A 4954-nucleotide genomic window follows, 5' to 3' on the forward strand; every position below is an offset into this window, starting at 1 on the left:
TGCTAACTTTTTTAAATGCAACACTCGAGGTAACACTTTTAACACAGGTAACATTTTATGGTAACACTTTTAAAATAGGTAACATATTATGGTAACACTTTTCAAATATGTAACAATTTATGGTAACACTTTTAAAATAGGTAAAATTTTATGGTAACACTAAAAAGTGTTACCTTACTTTTTAAGAAGAAAATTAAATATTTGCAATGAAAATAAGGGCTAATCCCGAAAATTCACTATTTGCCGCCAAAAGAAAAAAAAGAAACGTGGGTTTACTTTTTCTGAAACCGCAAAAAAAATCGACCTTAGGTTTAGGTTTCAGAAAATCCATCTCTAAACTTTCCTCTTCCTGATCCCGCAACAATTCGTCTCAGCCAATTCATCTCTAAATTTATCAGACAATTCGTCTCAGCCGCGGTATTGATTCAAGTTCAAGTTTAATTCTCAGCTGCGGTATTGATTCAGAAAATTCGCACTTTTAATTTCAATTTTCATTGAATTTGCGCTCGGTCATAATTCAAATTTAATCCATGAATTTCAAGATGTATATGAATTGGTACAATATAGATTAGTTTTTAATTTTTTTTGATTGGTTTGAGAACGTTTATTGATTTTGTGTTTGATGTAGTGTTAATGTTTTCGATTTTTTTATTTGGTATTTTGATTCCGTATGTTTTGGTTTGGTTTGGTTGTTGATTGTGAGTCTGCGTGTTTTGGTTTGGTTGTTGATTGTGAGTATGTGTGTTTTGGTTTGGTTTGGTTGTTGATTGTGAGTCTCAGGGATGTATTTGGATACAAAAAAAGTTGAATTTTAATTTTTTAAAAAACACTTTATTGGCAAACCGCAAAAGTGCTAAGGTTTATTTGTTCTCTCCAAGGATATAAATCCTGAGGCATGGCATGTAGAGGAAAAAGTTCATGGACTTGGATAACTTTGAGGGCTAAGTTTAGGATATATGTAAAATTGTATATGCACGTTGATGGACGGGCTGTACTAAAGATTTGAGGTGAATTATCAATGTTCTGATTCTTCTCAACCATGTTGCCAATGTTGGATTGAAACAATTTTCTTGTATAATTGCTATTTTCTCCTCTGTATCTCTATTTCATGGACTCTGACGGTAACATTCTCTTTTCTGTTGCTTCTTCTTTCCTCTTTCATGGTGCCAGGTATACCCTCTCCCAAGGCGTTGGTACCTCTCCTCTCATACTTGTCTTCTCCGATCTTCCCTCCCAGTCTAGCAGGGACTCTTTAAGGAAATTAATTCAACAAGACCTCCAATAATAATTTAGAAGATTCTAAAGCAAACCTCAATATTAGGAAATTAATTGAGCTTTGGAATCTTCTACGGTATTAATGGAAGTGTTGTTGAAATATTAGAGAATGGTGTTAGGATCTAAGCTCTCTTCTTCCCCTTCCTCTGCTTCCAGTTGATTGTATTGAAAGAAACAAAAATTATCTTATGCTTAGTGCAGAGGTTTATTTTGTTTGAGATTATTTGAACAAAACAACGGTTTTATTTTTTAATTATGCAGTTCTTTGTTTAAATTTCATCTCAATTTTTATTTCTTCTCGTGGCAGAAGACGGAATTTTTTCCGGCAGTGGTGAAATTGGCAGTGTCAAATTCTGGCGCGGGTGGTGGTGAGGTCCTTTGGTCCCAGTGTTGTGTGCTTCTTTACTCCCAATTTTGTTTTATGAGAGAATGTTAGAATTGCCAGTGTCTCAGCCTCACAGGGTCTGAAATTATATCAATGTGAGTGTCTTCTTACGAGTTGTGACATTTGGTTTACATATTGAATGTTCATGAAGAATGACAGAATATTTAGAATCATATGGTGCTAACAAAAAATTAATTATATGAATCAGAGACCTTAGTGACAATCACATTGGGGATACAAGTCTTGCCAGTTTACCTCCCACGGTGAGGACCTTGTTCGGCTACTTTTTTTGTTGTTATTATTATTCTTAGTAAAATATTGCGAGCAGTGTTACTATTTATATTATGGCATCGTTTATAATACTTTTGATGGTTCATTTCAGGTAATCAGTTTACTGGTGGTATTCCTGACTTGTCTGTATTTAGTCAACTGGTGTTTTGTGATTTTACAACTCTGTGAACTTAGCATCAATTGGTTGAATGTGGGATTTAGCTATTTGACGGTGTTCGTGCGTGTTTTGTAGTAATATGGAGTTTTCGATTGTGGTTTAAAGGTAAATTGAGTTATCTTAGAGCAAGGAACAACATGAACTTGAATTTATAATGCATATGCTTTAGGCTTACAGAAAAATCTGTTTTGACCATAAGTATTGTCTGTTTTATCAATGTCAGAGCTTTGGGAGTGATTTCTGGTATGACAGGAGCCGGTGGAAACATGGGTGCGGTCTTAAATCAACTGATATTCTTCAAAGGATCTCAATACACAAAAGAGAGGGGAATAACTTATATGTGTATAATGATTGTAGCATGTACTCTACCCATAGCTTCCATATACTTCCCACAGCGGGGAGGTATGTTTTTGTGATCCTAGATTAGGTTGTTGTTCTAAGGCCTTTAAAACTTAATTATATGATAAAATCTTTTTCTCTAAGTTATGTACTGCAGTAAACATTTTGTCTGATAGGGATTCTTTCAAATGTTCATCGGTTGAGATATACTTGGAGTTAGTTCAATAGTCAACCCACCTTAGTGCCCACAAGGAACAAAATATAGTCTGGGAACTTGAATTCTTTCAAATGTTCATCGGTTGAGACATCTATTCTAGGGTTGGAGCAAGTAGTTGTATAGTACCTATTAGCTTTTACACGTACGGTCTTATGTCCTAGACGTAATAATTTTAATAGTAAATAAATGTTCTATATAGAGTTGGCAGTTGACATTAGCTGCATTTATTCTTTTATCTTTAATTAGAGTTACGGAGAGTAGTTTTTCTGAGACTTACCTCAGGCAATTAGGATGTCGGTACTCAATGAGTTGCAGCAATCAAGCCCCTTCCTATTGGCCAAGTCCTCGTGGAGAAATGTGCTTGTAACTCTTGGAAGAGGCTGTCAGTTACTCATTATAAGCTAATTCTTTTCCTTTTTTTCACCTCAGCTCAGCCATGCTTAGCCTGAATGGTTATCTTAAACTTTTTATATTGCTAGAACATTTTTGAGAGTCTATACTAACTTCCAAACTCAAAAATTTACAAGGTCAACTGATACACAATTTAGCTTTCTTCTTCAATATAGCTTCTACTAAAGCAGAATTCTGTCCTGCAGGATCTCATACTGTTGTCGCTGCTATTTGCTGCTGTCACTGCTAGATGTTGATGTTAATGTCTGCTGCTGATTTAGTCTGCTGTTGTTACTGTCTGCTGCTGTTACGGTTGATGTACTGTTGTCACTGTTGTCACTGCTGCATGCTATCTGCTGTTGTTGTTATTGTTATTGTTGTTAGTAGAACTGTTGTCGGTTTGCAACTGCTAGCTGTTGTCTGCTATTCACTAGTAGAAAAAACCCTTATTGCAGCGGGCTTTTAGACCCTTGTTTCAGCGTACATCGTATGCTGCAACTGGGGGCCTGCAACAAGTCTGAACTTGTTGCAGCGTACAATGTTCGCTGCGAAAAGTACTTTTTTGCAGCGTACATATGCATGTACGCTGTAACAAGTGCCAAAAATTTTGCCAAAATCTTAACTTGTTGCAGCGTACAAATTCTTGTACGCTGCAAAAGACCCCACCTGTTGCAGGGTACATCTATTTGTACGCTGCAACAAGTCTGGAATTTTGCCAAATTTTACACCCTTGTTGCAGCGTACACATATATATGTACGCTGCAACAAAACACTTTTGGCGGGAAAATTTTAATCTTATTTAGGGATATCTAGAGTGCCTTGCACCAAATATAGAAACCTGTCACAACAATAATAATATCGCAACCTGTATAACAATTATAAAAACAATAACTGGTGTTTTGTATGCTATATATCCCAAAACAAAGTGCATGTAGTACATTTAAATATATGGACATTCAAATTTCAACGTACGCATACATTTTAATATAAAAGATTGTTCTATAACATCTAAGCCAACTCGATCAAACGCGCTCAGGCCAATAATAAATACTTGCTGGTAAAAAACTTAGCCCATTGCTCACGAACCACATCAATTTCCTCACTAGCATAAGGCGCATTCCTCATAGTACAGACCTTCAAAAACAAAAATTTGATGGGACCATTAGATTAAATGTCATTTTAGTCTAAATATGACCTAAATGAGCCTTAAATGTGCATAAATAGATTGGAATGAGTATTGAAAACTTTAAAACTAAGCATATTAATCATGTAATAAGTTTGAAATAAGTCATTAGGTTCTTTAGTTCAAAGTTGGGAACGAAAATGTCATTTTAGTCTAAATATGACCTATAATGACCCAATGAGCCTTAAATGTGCGTAAATAGATTGGAAGAAGTCTTGGAAACTTAAAACTAAGCATATTAATCATGTAAAGGGTTTAAAATGAGTCTTTAGGTTCTTTAGTTCAAAATTAGGAGCGAAAATGTCTCATTTTAGCCTAAATATGACCTATAACGACCAAACAAGTCTCAAGTGTGCATAATAGATCGGTTTGAGTCTTGAAAAGTTAAAAATAATCATATGAATCATGTAATAAGTTTGAAATTAGTTTTTAAGTTCGTTAGTTCAAAGTTGGGAGCGAAAATGTCATTTTAGTCTAAATATGACCTATAACGGCCAAAGAAGTCTCGAATGTGCATAAATAGATTCGATTAAGTCTTGGAAAGTTAAAACTAATCATATGAATCATGTATTAAAGTTTGACATGAGTTTTTAGGTTCGTTAGTTCAAAGTTGGGAGCGAAAATGTCATTTTAGCCTAAATATGACCTATAACGACCAAACAAGTCTCAAATGTGCATAAATAGATTGGATTGAGTCTTGGAAACTTAAAACTAATC

General features: G+C 34.9%; 1 long non-coding RNA gene across 2 annotated transcripts; it reads left to right on the forward strand.

Annotated features, from left to right (window-relative positions):
- The first annotated feature begins 266 nt into the window (after positions 1-266).
- Positions 267-3435, forward strand: LOC130465962 (uncharacterized). Of its 2 annotated transcripts, XR_008925983.1 has the most exons (7): positions 267-453; positions 1171-1193; positions 1583-1755; positions 1869-1923; positions 2043-2213; positions 2332-2510; positions 3261-3435. It is a non-coding gene; the product is annotated as an uncharacterized lncRNA (long non-coding RNA). The 2 variants fall into 2 exon arrangements; XR_008925982.1 differs by lacking the exon at positions 1171-1193.
- Positions 3436-4954: the final 1519 nt, after the last annotated feature.

This window comes from Spinacia oleracea, chromosome 1 (genome assembly GCF_020520425.1).
Source record: "Spinacia oleracea cultivar Varoflay chromosome 1, BTI_SOV_V1, whole genome shotgun sequence".
Lineage (NCBI taxonomy): Eukaryota > Viridiplantae > Streptophyta > Magnoliopsida > Caryophyllales > Amaranthaceae > Spinacia > Spinacia oleracea.